The sequence below is a fragment of the Microtus oregoni genome, unplaced genomic scaffold (genome assembly GCF_018167655.1).
Source record: "Microtus oregoni isolate MIOR12 unplaced genomic scaffold, Mior012 000046F_ref0000063, whole genome shotgun sequence".
NCBI lineage: Eukaryota > Metazoa > Chordata > Mammalia > Rodentia > Cricetidae > Microtus > Microtus oregoni.
The window spans coordinates 11,443,272-11,461,503 of NW_024543220.1; the positions used below are offsets into that span (position 1 = coordinate 11,443,272).

At 45.7% G+C, this 18,232-nt stretch overlaps 1 pseudogene; it reads right to left on the reverse strand.

Annotated features, from left to right (window-relative positions):
* Window positions 1-122: 122 nt before the first annotated feature.
* Window positions 123-16,551, reverse strand: LOC121435308 (annotated as a pseudogene).
* Window positions 16,552-18,232: the final 1,681 nt, after the last annotated feature.

An 18,232-nucleotide genomic window follows, 5' to 3' on the forward strand; every position in this document is an offset into this window, starting at 1 on the left:
TTCTCTGATCTTCCAGCATTAACCCTTATATCTGACTCTAGGTTTTTTATTATTAAGAACAATTAGATTTCATGTTACAGCACCAGACAAAGGACAGGGTAATTTAAGGGGACAGGACAGGGGAGAGGAGGGAACTTCTGCAGGCCCAGACACGGGCTGAGCAGGCCATCAGGGAGCACAGTTTGCAGGGTCCAGAGCCAGGAGGAGGCAGGTCCTGGTGGAGCACTGTCAATGGAGGAACTCGAGCAGGCAGGACATGATTTCAGACATGGAGACAGGAGAGCTCCTTCCTTCAGCCTTATCACCTCAGCTCAGCTCCGGAGTCCTGCAGAGCACAGGGGACAGTGGCATTTTCAGACCCAACTCTGCAGTGGCTTCTCTCCCCCTCCCCACAGGCTTCCCTGACAGCATGGTCGTGAGCAGAGAGAACTTCTTATGCCCCAGCCAAAGCTGCTTCAGAGCCCAGGCCTTCAGTAAGTGCAGGGAACAAGGCTCAGTGCAAACCGCCTGGCCGGACCCTGGCAGGACCCAGCGGCTCTTCCTTCCCCTGTGCGTTTCTCAGCCTGTTCCCTGCCTGTCAGTCTTTCTCTTATCTGCAAGCCACTGCTCCTCGGGTTTCTCTCCAGCACCCACAGAGAGGTACGTTCGGAAGCTGCTTAGACTTTGAGCTCACCTGGGGGACGGCCGTCTTCACAGAGGCACTACCGACTCCCCGGAAAATAACCTTAGCGAAGCCACGACTCTCCCCTGAAATGCTATGGGGAAAGTTGGCCCCACCAGCTCCTCACCTCTCAGGTTCCTTGAGTAGAGGAACAGCCCCCCTGGGAGGGACAGCAGACCCAGCACCAAGACCACAGCTCCACTCAGCATCTTCTTCCGTGCCGACGTGGACTGAGCCCCTGAGGAGAAAAGCCAGGTGTGGGCTTTTAATCTCAAATTCAACACCCCTCATTGAGGTCCTGATATTCGGAGCATTAGGGGAGCTAGAATCGGCCGCTTCTGGGAAGATATTTCAGAATCACACGAAACAGTGGAAGACTAGCTGCAGCTATAAATGGGAATGCAACTATCTGGTGTTGCTTTATAAATCTACACTATCCCTTATAACGAAACTCATGACGTCATTTCTCCTAGCCCGGTGACTGGGTAGTGTTGCCTGGGTTCCACTTTACTCTTAGTAATGCTCTCCGGAGGAGGTGGCTCTAATTTCAGTTCCTTTCTGGAGTTGTGGTCTAAACCTTAGAGGTACACTTTTCTCTGATTCTTGCCAGAGAACCTAGCTCATGCTGTGTGCTGTACTGGGGATATCTGTCATCACTGACACATCTTCACCCAGCCTATCTAAATATTTTATTTTTCAATGACTTTCTATTTGGGAACATTACCACATAGCTCCTGACTTAATCAGCCCGTATGTGGTTGTAGAGATGGAACTAGGCGAGGAATAAAAGCCAGTAACTTGGAATTCTACACATCTTTCTCTGTGGAATAAGCCACTCCCCCTTTCTGGTGGGCAGGTATTCTCAGGGCCAGAGAGAGCTGACAGGTAGGGGTAAGCCACGCCCCTCCCGGGTGGGCGGGGATTCACTGGGTCAGGAGCTTCCCACTCACTCCACTCCACTCTGGCAGGGCTGGTCAGGCTGGGGTGCTCCACCTGGCAGGTGTAAACCTCTCCACTCTGAGGAACCATCTCCAGCATCACCAGGGTCTGGAAGGTCCAGTCTCCATTCTGGATCAGGCCCGTGGTCACGACCCCAGCCTTCTCCTCCTGGCCATTCCGGAACCATTTGACTTCAATCTGGCTGGGGTAGAAGCCTCTCACAGAGCAGACCAGGAGGTTGTGGTGCTCCAGGGGCTGCGTCTTTGCCGGGTACACAGTCACCTGGGGCTCAGCTAGAGGAGAAAGGGAGGTGAGAATAAGTCATGTGAATGTTGTACCGCACTCACATGCACACACACGTGTAATTAAAAATAAAAAAAAACCTCATATTTTCAAAAAGCTAAGCAGCATCGGGCCTGGTTAAAATGTGGATGGGAGAGCCTGCAAACCACTGAGGAAAACGCTGGAAACCAGAGCAGTGGACGGCGGGTGAAGCTTAGTGTTTTAGCTAGGACTACTATTGCCGTGAAGAGAAACCATTACCATGGCAACCTTTGTAAAGGGAAACATTTAATTTGGGTGGCTTACAATTCAGAGTGTCAGTCCATTGTCATCCTGGTGGACATGCCAGCGTGCAGACAGATCTGCAGCTGGAGAAGAAGCCGAGTGTCCTGGATCTGGCACACAACAGGAAGTGATGTAGCACTGAGTGATGCTTGAGCCAGAGACCTCAAGGTCCACTCCCACAGTGACGCACTTCCTCCAACAAGGCCACACCTACTTCAACAATGCCACACCTCCTAATAATCCCTTTGGGGGTTGTTTTCTTTCAAACCACCAGCCTTAGAGAAGGAAAGGACTTTCCCTGCCAGTGTGAACCATGTAATAGAAACACAGAAATGAAAGAAATGGGCATTAAAAATAAAGGAGAGGTATTTCTTTTTATAATTTTTTAATTTTAGTTCTACTTTTACATAATTAATTAAACTTGTCCTTACACAATTTCACACAGGTACATAATACATTCTGTTCGCCGCTGTCCCGCTATTTTCCCATCACTGATCCTCCACCACGAATCTCTCTCTTTTGCACATTTGTGTCTGTTTTGTTCTGAAATATTTGGTAACACACAAAAAAACAACAACAGTCTAACAGATTGAGTGTGTGCTAACCCGCCTCACCCGAAGAAGAATCTGCCGCTACTTCGTTATGAGCGGTACTACATAAAACAGCAACGCAGTGCATTAGGAACAAAATTGTGCCTAAAAGCCAGCTTCACATCATTAAAAAGATTTATCTTCATTTCTTTATATGTGTGTTTGTGTGTGTATGCCACAAGTGGAGGACAGAAGAGGGCGCAGGCCCTGGAGCTGGAGCTACAGGCAGTTGTGAGTAAGCTACCTAGTTTGGGTGCTGGAAACTTGAACCTGGGTCCTCTGGAAGAGCAGCAAGTACTCTTAACCCCTGAGCCGTCTCTCCAGCCTGTCTAACCATCTTAACCCCTGAGCCATCTCTCCAGCCTGTCTAAACATCTTAACCCCTGAGCCGTCTCTCCAGCCTGTCTAAACATCTTAACCCCTGAGCCGTCTCTCCAGCCTGTCTAAACATCTTAACCCCTGAGCCGTCTCTCCAGCCTGTCTAAACATCTTAACCCCTGAGCCATCTCTCCAGCCTGTCTAAACATCTTAACCCCTGAGCCGTCTCTCCAGCCTGTCTAAACATCTTAACCCCTGAGCCGTCTCTCCAGCCTGTCTAAACATCTTAACCCCTGAGCCGTCTCTCCAGCCTGTCTAAACTTCTTAACCCCTGAGCTGTCTCTCCAGTCTGTCTAACCATCTTAACCCCTGAGCCGTCTCTCCAGCCTGTCTAAACATCTTAACCCCTGAGCCGTCTCTCCAGCCTGTCTAAACTTCTTAACCCCTGAGCTGTCTCTCCAGTCTGTCTAACCATCTTAACCCCTGAGCTGTCTCTCCAGACTGTCTAACCATTTCAATGATGTAAAAATACATATGCCAAGAAAGAAAACAGACAAAGGGGGGATTTTTAAAAAGACTTTATTTATATTTTTAATTATTTGTGTACATGAGTGTGTGAGTATGTGTTTGTGTGTGTGTGCGTGCATGCACACGTGTGTGTATGTGTGTGTGCAATACTCATGGGGGCAGTAGAGAGACTCGGATCCCCTGGGGCTGGAGTTGCAGGCTTCTGTGAGCCGCCCACCATGAGGACTGAGAACTGTGAGAACAGAACATGACCTGAACCTTGAACTCTCTGCTGCCGCTGGAGGACCTTTTGACCAAAAATAAGCCTCAGGAAGATCACAAGTGTTTCAGAGTCCCCCCCACACACACACACGTACACACACACACACACACACACACACCCTTTCACCTGTGCACCTCCAGCCCAATGTTTACCTTTTAAGTTCAACAGGAACCAATCAACAAGTTGGTGGTTATTTCTGCACCTGTCCACTGAGGCCCGATAATTGTCCAGGACGTCCTTCTGACGATTCAGGTCCTCAGCTATGGACTTCCCCAGCTCCGTCACTGCCAGGAACTTCCCAATGTCACTGTCAAAGTGTGCAAACTCTTCCTGGTTATAGATGAATCTGGTCACAGTCCTCACGCGCTCCGTCCCGTTGAGGTAACGACACTCAGCCTTCAGCTGCAGCAGGAAATGTGCTGTGGGCACAGGGACACACTATTACAGGCTGTGTGGGAGCAGGAAATGTGCTGTGGGCACAGGGACACACTATCACAGGCTGTATGGGAGCAGGAAATGTGCTGTGGGCACAGGGACACACTATCACAGGCTGTATGGGAGCAGGAAATGTGCTGTGGGCACAGGGACACTATCACAGGCTGTGTGGGAGCAGGAAATGTGCTGTGGGCATAGGGACACTATTACAGGGCACAGGGACGCTATCACAGGAAATGTGCTGTGGGCACAGACACTATCACAGGCTATGTGGGAGCAGGAAATGTGCTGTGGGCATAGGGACACTATTACAGGGCATAGGGACACTATCACAGGAAATGTGCTGTGGGCACAGGGACACTATCACAGGCTGTGTAGGAGGAGACACAAGCACTGTCCCAAACCGGGAGGTTAGCAAAGGGAACTATGACGCCTGCAAGGACCTCGCCTCCTGTACCCTCTAATTCCTAACTACGCCACCATGAGTCCATCTTGAACAACTGAAGCAGATGGAAACTATTGGGTTTCATTATTGCTGTTGTGATAAAATATCCTGACAAAGACAACATAGCCGAGAAAGGGATTGTTTGGATGATAATTTCAGGGTATAGTCTATGACTGCCAGCAAGCCAAGGTGAGAACTTACAGCATCATGTCCACAGGGAGGGTCAGAGAAAGAATAAGCACATGGATCCTCACGTCTCTCATCTAGCTTCCTCCTCTTTGATACCCCTATCTTCAGGGCCCCCACCTAGGGAATGGTGCCACCCACAGTGGACGGAGTCTGCCTACTGCATCAGGTAACAATCAAAACAGTTTCTCACAGACATGTCCACGGCAATCCTGATATAGATAATTTCCATTAAGATGCTCTTCCCAGGTGATTTAATTCAAGTTGTGTCAAGTTGATAGCTAAAACTAAACATCACAAAAACCATGTGGGACAGGGACCCCCTTCTCAACCACCTGCTGCCCCTTCTCATGCCCACAGGTCTTCACCCTCACCTGAAATAGCACCCACCTAGGATCATCTATAAAACAACCCTGAGTACTGGCCTTGTGGCAGGCCTTGCTGACCCAGTCTCTTCTTTCTGCTCTTGGAGCTAAAAATTGTGGAAGTGATGAAATTATCTAAGGATGAGAAAATTCAAACAGAGGCAGAACAACAAGGCAGATGCTAATGACACGACACAGAAGGACATTAGGAGTGGCTTTTCAGATATGTAAGTGGATCCGCTAGCTGTTGGAGAGGCAGATCCCTGGGACCATGAGCTGGTGGGATGGTAACACCAGCACAGAGGGAAACAACAGGCAGTTCTTGTCTGCAAATATCCCTGTGCAGACATCCTATGTAGTCATCCCTGTGCAGACACCCTGTGCAGACACCCCTCTGTCTACATCCTGTGCAGACACCCTGTGCAGTCATCCCTGTGCAGACATCCTGTGCAGTCATCCTGTGCAGTCATCCTGTGCAGACACCCCTCTGTCTACATCCTGTGCAGACACCCCTCTGTCTACATCCTGTGCAGACACCCCTCTATCTACATCCTGTGCAGACACCTCTCTGTCTACATCCTGTACAGACACCCCTCTGTCTACATCCTGTGCAGACACCTCTCTGTCTACATCCTGTGCAGACACCCTGTGCAGACACCCTGTGCAGACATCCTGTGCAGTTATCCTGTGTAGTCATCCCTGTTTACCCTGGAACTCACTCTGTAGACCAGGCTGGCCTTGAACTCAGAGAACTCTGTCTCCCTCTGCTTCCCAAGTGCTGGGATTAAAGGTGTGCAACACCACCACCCAGTTTACACAGACATTCATATCCATATTCTATAGTTCCAGAATGGCAGAAAAGCCCCAAGTCTCTGCACTACTGTGCTTAGCCTGAGGGCCTTGAATAAAGCCTCTTCCACTTTCTGCATCTCTAGAGTGTGGATAACCATGCCACAAGCCTAAAATTGTCTAGCTATGGCCTAAGCAACTCAGCAAAGGTCTCCACACCTTAGGACTCCAGGCCACAGCTTCTGGTGCCCAAACACCTGATAAAAATTAGCTTGTCCCTTCAGATCTACAGAGACCATCTGAGTAGATAACGCCACCAATGTTGCTAAGAGTACTACAAACCTCAGTACCAATGGCAGGTACATGATGAAGTACACAGGGAAGTCCCTTCCTCCCCCCTGTGCCCCACAGCCTTAAGCCTGTGGTTACTGATGCCACGGACCCCAGAACCATGAGACCAGCTGTGTTCAGTTCTCAGAACCTAGGGAAATCCCATTCATAGTTCTACCATTGTAGCCACTCAACCTTTAGGCCCCTTGTCTCCCGCATCCATCCTGAGCATTCTAGGGAGGGTCTGCTGTGTCTTGAGGGTAGGACCGCTGTGTCACATCCCTTGGTGTTGTTGTGCCTGTGCAGAGAGACTTCATTTCAGTGTTCTTCATATCCTACCCCACGCTGCCATCAGGGCTGGACTCTTGAGTAGGCTCAGGCACACAACCATGGATGCCAACATCCACTATAAAGTTGTAAACCTTTATGAATCCCTGAAGGTTTTTACTGCGGTGATGAAACACCATGACCAAAGCAATGTGGTAAGAAAAGGGTTTATTTGGCTTATGTTTCCACACCTCTGTTCATCTCTGTGGGAAGTCAAGACAGGAACTCAAACAGGGCAGGAACCTAGGAGGCAGGAGCTGATGCAGAGGCCATGGAGGGAGCTGCCTACTGACTTGTTCCTCATGGCTTGTCCAGCCTGCTTTCTTACAGAACCCAGGACCACCAGCCCAGGGATGGCACCACTCACAATGGGCGGGGCCTTTTTCAATCATTCACTAATACTCTACAGACTTGCCTATAGCCCAATCTTATAGAGGCATTTTCTCATTTGAGGTTCCTTCCTCTCTGAGAACTCCAGCCTGTGTCAAGCTGACATAAACTCAGGCAGCACAGTGCATGCAGACAATGTTGTCATTAATCAACTGCACCGAGTACACTTTTGAGTTCTACTGTAACCAAGCTCCAAACATCCACTGCCCTGACTTTCTACAGCCTACTGTCTTAGTCCGTATTCTATTGCTGTGAAGAGACACCATGACCACAGCAACTCCTATAAAGGAAAACATGAAATTGGATGGCTTACAGTTCAGAGGTTCAGTCCATTATCATCACGGTGGGACACAGCAGTGTGTAGGAGGACATGGTGCTGGAGCTGAGAGTCCTACGTGCTGGTCAACAGGCAAGGGGAGGTGGTCTGTCTCACTGAGTATAGCTTGAGCATAGGAGACCTCAAAGGCCACCCCCATAGTGACAAACTTCCTCCAACAAAGCCATGCCTCCTGATGGTGTCACTTCCTATGAGCTTATGGGGGCCAATTACATTCAAAGTACTACACCTATTTAAAAGAGAAAAACAACTTATTACAAAATCCAGTAACACTGGAAGAAGCAAATGTTACACTGGTTGCACATGCACCAGAGAAAGAACACAAGAACCAGTAAAGGAAACGCAACACCTCTAAAATCACAATTCTCCATAGGCAGATCTCTGATGGAAGCATACGGAGTGTCTGGGAATTCAAAATAATGACACAATTACAAGGCACATTCAAATAAAAGAAGCTCAAAGAACCCCCACTAGCTCTCGCCAAAATAGTCCCTCACTGAATCATATCATACTCAAACAAGATTGTTGGAAGTACCAGAAAACATAGACTACTGCTGCAGTCTCAAAGATGGGGCTGAGTCACCGGGAGAGAGGCAATACTGTGGGACAAAGAACACGCACACACACACACACACATACATACACACACACACACACACACACACACAGGGGTGGTGGAAGGGGAAATGGAGACAGGGACCAAATCAGAGAGAGACAAACAGACACAGAGAGACAGAGAGAACTGTTTCTAAAACAAGAGACAACTACCAATTTACATAAAGTGAATGCCCCTTAGACTTATATCAGATTTCCTGGAAGAACCCTTATAGGCTTGAAGAGAATAGGAAAAATTATTGAAAAAAGCTCCCTTTTGAGTAAGACTATTATATACAGAAAGACTGTTTTTGTTTAAAAAAACATTAAGAGAACTAGAAAGAAACAAAATAGAAAGCACAAAGAACATAATGAAAATTACAGAACGAAGTTCCTACCTTATGATAAGAACCTTAAATAATGGGCGGGGGAGAAGGCTCAGTGAGTAACACTGGGTAACAGTGAGCAACTGAGTAACATCGAATGACAGAGAGCAACAGTGAGGAACAGCACCTGCCAGCAAGCCTGATGAAACCCACATGGTGGAAAGAGAGAACTTACCCCTGAAAGTTGTCCTCTGACCTCTGTGCATACAGCAAGGAAAAAAAAAAGGAGGGAGAAGAAGGAAGGGAAGGAAATGCAATAAAAATTAACTTTGAATACAAATGAATTAAATACATCAATCAACTAATATTTACTGGCTGAAAGGATAGGAAAAATAAGACTCAACTATGTACTGGGTACAAGAAACTCATCACATTTACAAACAGGTTACATAGAAGCCAGGAATAAGGGCTGGGAAGACACATCACACAGATAGAAAATAAAAGTGAGACAAAGTAACAGTACTTTGCCTGGTCAAGCAGACGTTACATTTTGAAAAGTGAAAAAAAACAATGAAGGTCGTTGCATATTGACACAATGATACATTTAACAAAGCAGTTTATTAGATATAAATAGGCACGTATCATGAACCCGATAGGGGAGCACCATAATATAGAAATCAAATATTAATAGACCTAAAGAGAGAAATAGATCTAAATTAGAAATATGCTAATAAACAGGGTTGTCAACATGCCATTCTCCTCAACGAACAGAGAATCATCAAGGAAACTACTGAGTTTAACTATAGGGCACAGTCAACGGACCTGACGGAAGTCACAGAACACCATCCAAGGGCAGCAGGGCAAACAGCTGTCCTAGCAACATGTGCACCTTCCCGAGGACAGAGAACATGGCGAGCCGTAAATGAGGGCTCAATAAATTTTGCATCAAAATCTATTACTTGCATCAAAATTATATCAAGTGCATCATCCATCATCCCAGCCCAGAATAAAGTAAAACTACAATAAAAAACAATTAGGAAAGTGGAAACAACTCAACCAGGGGTGGATTATACATGTCCCTAAATAAGCGATATGTAATTGAAGAAACTAAGAAGGAAAATAAAGAACTTTCCAGAAAGAAGCAAAAATAACCACACAAAATATCATCTGTGGGTATCAGCAAAAGCTGTACGGACAGGAAGTTTGGGGAGTTTTTTTGTTGTTTTTAGAGTTATACAATAGAGTATGTTTATTGTGCAAAGGTGTGGGTTTCATACAGACATCGTTAGTCAAATATAGCCTTACTTCAACCATGTTCAACCCTGTTTCCCTCTCCTGCCTGCCCTGCCTCTTTCTGGTGATTTCTGTTCTCCAGAACAGTCCTTCCCCTGCACAGCCCCCTATCCTGAGTCAGGCTTACTCCACCTGCTATGGCGGTCGCCACTTCTGCACTGTTTTCTTACAATGGTGCCATTTTGAATTTGTTTACTTATTCTTTGTTTGGCTAAAGGAAACCTATTTTTTAGTAATAAATGCAATAATCAAAAATAAAATGATATAAAACAATAAACAGCAATAAAAGCCAATGTACCTGAAGGAGTTAGAAGAGCAAGAGTAACCCAGACCTGAAATTGAAGAAGATAAGAAATGGTACAGATCATAAATTAACAAGGTAAAGCAAAGATATATGGCAGAAGTGATCAGTGAAGCAGAGAGCTGGTTTTAAAGGGATCATCAATACTGAAAAATCATTATCTAGTCTAACAGAGAAACAAAAAAGAGAAATTCCAAGTCAGTACAATTCGAGACTAAGAAGGGGGTGTTGTCAGTTAGCTGTCCAATACAAGGGCCATGACACACTGCCTTGAAGGAGACTATGTCAAACACTGGGCAGGCCTGGAGCAGAGGGATAAACCCCTGGACAAGCACAGGTCACAGTAACTGAACCAAGAAGACAGATGGAAACAAAATGGGCAGATAATGAGAGTCCAGGTCTTAAAGGTACTGGCAGAGTCCATGAGACTTTTGAAGAATTAATTCCCACTGTAGTTACGCTCTTCAGAAAACTGGAATGGATACAGCTTTGTCTAACCTTTCGTGAGATCAGAATTCCCTAAAACAAAGCGAGGATGATCCAGCCACAAATAAATCAGAGGTGCAGTCTTTATGAACAAAGGTGCCAAAATTTCCAGTAAAACTCTAGTAAATCAAATTCAACAGCACATCAAAAGTTCATAGGTCATGCCCAAGTCGGATTCATCTTCCAGATGCAAGGGTGGTCTGACATATGTAAATGAGCGCAGAGAGCCAACAGGACGAAGGTGCAAACACATAAACAACACGCCAGGAAAGCTTCTGATACAATTCATGCTGCCCATGGTAAGAAAACTCAAAAAAATTAGGTATAGAAGGAACATACATCAAAATGATAATAGCAATCTGTAAAAACCCACAGTCATGTCTGAGTGGGTGGAGCTACAGTCATTTCTTCCTGGATCTGGGAAGACACAGCCCTCCACACTCAGGGCTCTGGCTCAGCGCCTGACTGGAAGCCTTTGGAAGGGCTATTAAACAATAAGAGTCAGAAGGATCCAAATCGGAAGGAAGTTATTCATGTTTGCAAGCATGACGACACAGGAAAGCCTAAGTAATCCACCCAAAAGCTATTGGACCTGATACACTCAGCGAAGGTGCGGCACACAGGAGACAGCAGCCCTTTCTGTAGCGGTAGTGAACTTGTCAACAGAGAACTCTATAGACCAATCCCGGGAGTGGAGAGGTGGCTCGGCGGTGAGGAGGTGAGTAGCACTGGCTGCTCTTAATGACTTCGAGCTAGGCTTCAAATCCCAACACCCACAGGGCAGCTCACAGCTGTCTGCAACTCCAGTTCTTGAGGCTTCAGTGCCATCTTCTGGCCTCTATCGGCACTGCAGTCTCATGCTGCACGGACATACATACAATTAAGCCACCCATAAATATAAAACAATTTTGTTTTTGAGACAGGGTTCCTCTGTCTCTGGCTGTCCTGGAACTCTCTTTGTAGACCAAGCTGCTGTACCAGGCCTTTTCTTTTGGGCCACCACCAAGTTTCCAAATCATGATAGAGACTTATTAGTTTCCATGCTCTGCCTAGTTGAGGCTCATTCCTGGCTAGCTCTTCTAACTTAAATTAACTTTCTCTTATCTACCTTCCTTCCTTCTGTATATCTAACTTTCACTGCTTCTCTAAGTCTGACTGGCATTTTCTGGCTTCTTGCTTTGGGCTGTGTCCCTCATTTCTTTTCCTCCTTCTTCTCCTTCCTCTTTTCTCTCTCAAGCCCAGAGTTCTCCTCCTATTTATTCTCTGCCTGCCAGCTCTGCCTTTCCTTTCTCTTCCCAGCTATTGGCCATTCAGCTTTTTATTGGACCAATCAGGTGCCTTAGGCAGGCAAGGTGAAACAGATGCAACACATCTCTTCCTAATTAAACAAACACAGCATAAACAAAAGTAACACGCCTTTACACAGTTAAAATAATCACAGCAAAACAAATGTAACATGTTTACATAGTTAAAATAATAGTATTCAGCATAAACAAATGTAGCACATCTGTGCTAAGTTAAAATAATATTCTGTAACAGGCTGTTCTTAAACCACAGAGATCCACCTGTCTCTGCCTCCGGAGTGCTGAGGTTAAAGGTGTGCTCCATGACTGCCCATAAAACAATCTTTTTTAAATGAAACCCAAATAAGCCTATTAAAACACTGGGAAGGGAGCTATAAAGAGAGCTCTCAGAACAAGACATAATGTTCAAATGGCCAATAAGTGTTTGAGAAATACTCAGCTTCACTAACCATGAAGAAAGTGCAAACCAAAACTATAGGGAAGCATTGTCACCACAGGCACAATTAATAATTGCTGGTGAGGATGGAGGAAATGAAAATTAGAACAGACATCATGGTGAGCAGTTGGAGGTTGCCCATAAAAACCAAACACTTGTAGGTATCAGCCTGAAGATGAAATCTTTGTATCCAAAAGAAATCTGAGTCCCTGTTTGCCACAGTGCTAATCCCCATAGCGAAGTGTGCAGCCAGCAGAGGTGCCTACCCAAGGGCGAATGGGTAAAGGAAGTGTGTACATGATGGAATCCTACTCAGTCATGAAGGAAAAGAGGTCCCATTGCTGGGAGCAACCTGGATGCAACGGGAAGCCAAAGGAAATGGACCAGACTCAGAAAGACAAATGTGACATATTCCCACCTGAAATTCGACCTGGATGAGGACCAAAGCGGGGGTGGTCACTAGAGCCTGGGGTGGCAGAGGAAGGTAGGTGACAAAGCTGGAAGGAGACCCACAGGAAGTCTGAGTCATTCTTGCTTTTTGCAGCATGGTGAGGGTATTATGGAGTTAGAACAATCTACAGTGCACATAAATATAGCTGGAAGAATAAGGAATTCCAATGTATAAATGCCTGGTGCATGGGAAGATGGGATGCTTAGCATGACAGCCAGCCACTGCACACACTGACATGTGAGGAGTCACCAGCCACCGCACACACCCTGACATGTCAGGAGTCCCCACTGCACGCACACTGATGTGTCAGGAGCTGAGAGGCAGCTCAGGGTTAAGAGCACTTGTTACAGAGGACCCAGGTTTGGCTCCCAGACCCTACCAAGTCAGGTAGCTCCTAACGGCCTGTAACTCCAGCTTCAGGGGATTCGAGGTTCTCTTCTAAGCTCTATCGGCACCTTCACTCATGTGTACACACACAATTAAAATGGATTTCTCAGAAAACGAGGAAACAACCTTCCTCAAGACCCAGTAACACCACTTTTGGGTGTATATCCAAAGGATGCTCAATCGCGCCACAAGGACATGTGCTCAACTATGTTCATAGCAGCTTTGTTGTCATAGCCAGAACCTGGAAACAACCTAAATGCCCCTCGACCAAAGAGTGAATAAGGAAAATGTGGTACATTTACACAATGGAGTACTACACAGCAGAAAAAATAATGACATTCAAAATCTTGAATTTTGCAGGCAAATGGATGGAGTTAGAAAACATCATTTTGAGAGAGGTAACCCAGACCCAGAAATTCAATTATCACATGTACCCACTCATAAGTGGTTTTTAAACATAAAGCAAGGAAAACCAGCCCACAAATCACTATCTCAGAGAACCTAGACAACAATGAAGACCCTAAGAGAGACTTACATAGATCTAATCTACATGGGAAGTAGAAAAAGATCTCCTGAGTAAATTGGGAGCATGGGGACCTTGGGAGAGGGTTGAAGGGGAGGGGAGAGGCAGGGATGGGAGCAGAGAAAAATGTAGAGCTCAACAAAAATCAATAAAAAGAAAAAAAAGATACAATAAAAATGTTAACTTAAAAACAAACAAAAAAGTAATGAAAATAGATTTTAAATATTGTGTGATATCAACACAATGTAACTCAGGAAGATACATATTTTAATAAATTATAAATAAATAAAATATTTAATAAATTCTGCTTGTTTTTAATTGCATGATATCACATGTACCTGTGTGTACGTGTGTGTACGTGTGTGTGTGTCATGGCACATGTATGAACATCAGGACTTCAGATTTCTCCGCTTTCACCATGTGGACCAGGGGCCAAACTCGGGTTGTCAGGCTTGATGGCAGGCCCTTTCCTCACTCAGCCACCTCACTAGCCCTCAGATAAACTTTTGCTTCCTTCTGCCTGCTTGTCTGTATTTGTAACACTTGCATGTGATGCCCACAGAAGCCAGGATCGGGTGTTTGGTCTCCTGGATCTGGAGTTACAGACAGTTGTGAGCCAGATCAGCAGGAGAGACAAAACTCTCACTGCCCAGAAAAGACATGGAGGAGTGAATTCCAGAGCAGACAAAGCCGATCTTACTCTTCTCAAATCCCGAGGCCTTCCTGAAGGAGACACAGTTAACCATGTGCATGCAGGTGCTGTTCTGTGTGCCATCCTGTGGTTAGCAGCATACGTCTGCTCTCATTCTGTCGGGTGACAGCGTTCTGCAGCCATTTGCCCAGCGTAAGGGTGCAGGACGCAGCAAATGAGAAATGCGGTGCCCAGCCCAACACTGCTTGCTGTCTGAGTTCAGCTTCTCAGACTGAACTTTTGACCCTGAGTTTTATTTAGAAATTCTGACTGAAGAGGAAGTGGCACACTTGATGCTTCTTCACTTTCTGCCAGCACAGCTGGGCCTTCCTCCCCCCACCCCAATCCACAGCTCGAGGAAGTGCAGGTGCGGTTTACCAACATAGCTGTTAACTGTGGTGGCAACAATGTGCGGCTAAGTCTGCAGGTGCCCTGAGAACAAGGGCTGTCGGCTGTGGGGGTTTCCATCCAGATTTCACGTGAAGTATGACCCAGGTTTTGTTGCAAGGGCTGGGCTACCACAAACAGACCTCACCTAGGCGCCACCTGGGGACCACAGGGCTAAGGCCACCACAGTCTCCATAAGGTAAAGACAGGTATATCCATGTGAGAGGTTTATCTCTGTACTAAACAGGGAAGCTGCTAGGTGGGCTGGGGTCAGATAAGCCATAAGGGGAGGCTCCCTGATACCTCGAGGTACCACTCCCTCTAATACTGCAGGAAAGAAAGACATGGATTTGGAGTCCTGATGCTCTGGTGTGTGTGCCTCCTCTAAAGTTAGTGTGGTGGAGACACCGTGCCCTTACAACAGAGACAAGAAATATAGAACATTTAATAAGTGACCGTTTCCATGGGGACTTATCTTAATGAAAGGGGCAATGACTTTATCGTGGGAGTTAGATCATTACTGTCAATGTGGACTTGTAAAAGCAGCTCTCTCTCTCTCTCTCTCTCTCTCTCTTTCTTTCTCTCTCTCTTCCTTTCTCTCTCTCCCTCTCTACGTGTCCTAATTCCCTGCATAGGATCATGAAGAAAATTCGCATGCACTCTCTGTGAGTGCTTGAATACCGTGTCATAGACTCTAGAACTACAAGAAATCAGCACATGCACACATGTGCATACGCACACACACACAAACACATGCATGCATACATAATACATATTTACTTCTTAGGTTTTGCATCATGGAACTGGGAAAGGTCAGAGAGGAACGGTAAACACCAACAACTCGACATGGATGGTGGAAAACAGCCAGCCAGATGAAGGAACCTACAGATTTGGGGAAACCCTCGCAAGCCAATGGTCTTTATTTGCTGCTTGGCTTCTAACCCAGGAGAATTTCATAGCCTTCATGCTATCCGTACCCCTGCTTGGGGTGTACAGGTTGAGTTGTATTAAATTGTTGATTCTGAGCGCTGTTGATATATGGAAATAGAATTTCATGTCTAAAGCCAGTTGAATCCCCTCCTTTATACTCAGGCAGAAAGGCGGCTGTTGCTAGAGAAACGGTGTGGGCCAGCGTGAGCTACAGCAAATGCCATCCCGAGTGAGGCTGTCTAAGTCTTCAAGGCACTGGGAGCGCACCATGGATGCTCCTTGTCTAGGAGGCTGACACAAGCATTGAGTACCAGGGTCGGCTCCAGGTCCCTTCAATAGGGAGAGCACACTGACTACTTCCCACGACAGCACCTCCACCACAGGGCTGCAGGGCTCATAAACACTGGGGTTCAGGAAGAAGAGAAGATGCCCTCAATCCCTCCTGGCTTATTAGCCAGAAGTCCTAATGCCACGGATCCCAGGGAGGGCACAACACAGTCTTCTAGGATGGGGCAGCCCAATTGCCCTTAATTACACAGCTTCTTTCTTTCTTTTTTTTAAAATCATCTTAATATTTTAGAGAGGTTCTCGCAGGTCATTATTTTAACACTCTGATTTCTTCATCTTTTCCAAACCCTAGATTTGTGAGATCAGGCTGGAGGAAGAAGGGGGAAGGATCCGTTTGTGAGTCCATTCACAGGTCTCAAAGGAGCATCCAAGATTCTTTTATATGGAAATAGTTTGAGATTCCTATGATTGAAAGAGGCAGCCAAAGAAAAACGACAAAGAAAGAAGACCTAGTGCAGACCAAAGGAAGCTGGTTCTTTGCCTTCCCCACCCGCAGCTGCTCAGCCCCTGAGGTGCGCACTTACGTCGGGGGGTCCCTGACCAAAGCCACGGGAGGGCTCAGCACCATCAGCGTCACAGTCACAGCTGCCACATAGGGGCCTCTGGGGAGCCACACACCCATCATGGTGAGGAGAGGACAGGATGGTGGCCACAGAAGCAGGCCAGCCTAGCTGACTGAGGACTGTGAGCGGCTCCACCCACTGGTGCTGGGCCCGGTACCTTCAGTGCTGAGGAACCAATCAACAGCAGAGGCGGGCAGTATCATCAGTTGGTGGACAGAGGTTCAGTGTGAAGGTGTTTCTGAAATTTTCAGTTTCTTTTGTTAAGCAGAGGGCTTGAGCTCAGGCTTGTAAAGTTTTGATCAGTGTGTGTCTGCAGCATTTGACTGGACACCGTGCTGAGCCACCTCTTCTTCTCAGGTTAGCCTGGACACTATCACTCCGCCTCAGGACAATTTAACCTGCAGGGGGTCTAGTCTCTACTGTGGTTCCCATCGTGACTTCCCATTTGCTGAGGGAAATCTCTCTATTCTTCATTCCCCTCCTACTTTATCCAGAGAAAGCACATAAGAAGACTAGCTCAGGGAGGCGTATACAGTGTTTAAGAAGACAGTCACTAAACATAAGGTATGAAATACCGTATATTAGCCAATCAAACTGTTTGTGAAATAGAAACCTCAGCTGCATAATAATCACACGTTATATTAACACAAACACAATGGCTTAAATTAAGACTGGACTTTGAGTGACAGCTCAGTATAGGAACCCCAACATTCATTTACTCTGTTCTGATAGTCACCCCTTCATCTGTCTTGATATTTCTCAGGGCAGGATTTCCCACCCTGCAATGAAAATCACTGAAATTTATTGCTAAAGATTAGGGGCACCTGACTTGGTGCTCAGAGCTGTACCAAGGGCTCTCTTTTAAAACTTTAAAATTTTTCTTCATACAATATATTTTGATTATGCTTCCCCTTCCCTCAATTACTTCCAGCTCCTTCCCACCTTCCTCCTCACCTGCCTTTCCTGATTTGTTTGCATCAGTATAGAATGTAGGAGTTCCAGATATTGGTGTCCCCACACAATGTGAGGATGGACCCAACTGGTTCTTTTTATAAGCTGAAGTCCCTTGCTTTTGGGATGTTTGTTGTTAAAAACCTCCCCAAAATTACTGCAGTCTCTTTGCCAATGTTCATTTTTTATCCATAATGTAGCCGGTTAATATCTCCCAGCAATTTTTGAAAATCATTTAAGGGTTCACAACTGATCTCTCCTGACTTGTACCATTTGTGATTGAATTTTTTGCAAACCTATTTCATACCATAGGTGATTACTAGAATCTCCCTCTTGGTATTTTCTCAGGAACATTTTGTAATCCCCACAAAGGCAGTATTTTCTTTACTTCTTCAAATTTTTTTTCTAAGGTATCTGTGTTTGAATCAGCTAGCAAGGTATTGTCCACATAATGGTAAATTATTGATCAAAGAAACTGTCCACAAATTGTTTCCAATGGTTGTTTTACAAAATATTGACACAAGGGAGACTATATAACATCCTTGTGGGATAATTTTCCATTGATATCTTTTAACGGACTAAGAATTATTATAAGTAGGCACCATGAAGGCAAGTTTTTCTCTATCCTGTGCTTGTAAAGGTATAGTGAAGAAACAGTCTTTGAAAAGAAACATTGTTTCTATGATGTTTTTATGATGCATCTACAATTTTGTTTTAGATGAACTTGTTTACTGCAATTAAAACATCGAAAATTTTCATTTTTTTAAAATTTTTGGAAATCACCTGTCCCAT